Source organism: Arachis duranensis, chromosome 1, assembly GCF_000817695.3.
Source record: "Arachis duranensis cultivar V14167 chromosome 1, aradu.V14167.gnm2.J7QH, whole genome shotgun sequence".
Lineage (NCBI taxonomy): Eukaryota > Viridiplantae > Streptophyta > Magnoliopsida > Fabales > Fabaceae > Arachis > Arachis duranensis.
Window position 1 is genome coordinate 46,832,927 of NC_029772.3, and position 467 is coordinate 46,833,393.

General features: G+C 40.5%; 1 non-coding gene across 1 annotated transcript; it reads right to left on the minus strand.

Annotated features, from left to right (window-relative positions):
* Nucleotides 1-120: 120 nt before the first annotated feature.
* Nucleotides 121-228, minus strand: LOC127742622 (small nucleolar RNA R71). The gene has a single exon (XR_008003968.1). It is a non-coding gene; the product is annotated as a small nucleolar RNA R71 (small nucleolar RNA).
* Nucleotides 229-467: the final 239 nt, after the last annotated feature.

A 467-nucleotide genomic window follows, 5' to 3' on the forward strand; every position in this document is an offset into this window, starting at 1 on the left:
TTTGCTGTAAGAGACAGAGCTAGAATATGGTTGGACTCACAACCTAAAGAAAGCCTGAACTCTTGGGAAAAGCTAGTCAATGCCTTCTTGGCAATGTTCTTTCCACCTCAAAAATTGAGTAAGCTTAGAGTGGAAGTCCAAACCTTCAGACAGAAGGAAGGAGAATCCCTCTATGAAGCTTGGGAAAGATACAAACAATTAATCAGAAAGTGCCCTTTTGATATGCTTTCTGAATGGAGCATCATAGGTATTTTCTATGATGGTCTCTCTGAACTATCCAAGATGTCTTTGGATAGCTCTGCTGGAGGATCTCTTCATTTGAAGAAGACGCCTACAGAAGCTCAAGAGCTGATTGAAATGGTTGCAAATAACCAATTCATGTACACTTCTAAAAGGAATCCTGTGAACAATGGGATCAATCAGAAGAAAGGAGTTCTTGAGATTGACACTCTGAATGCCATACTGGC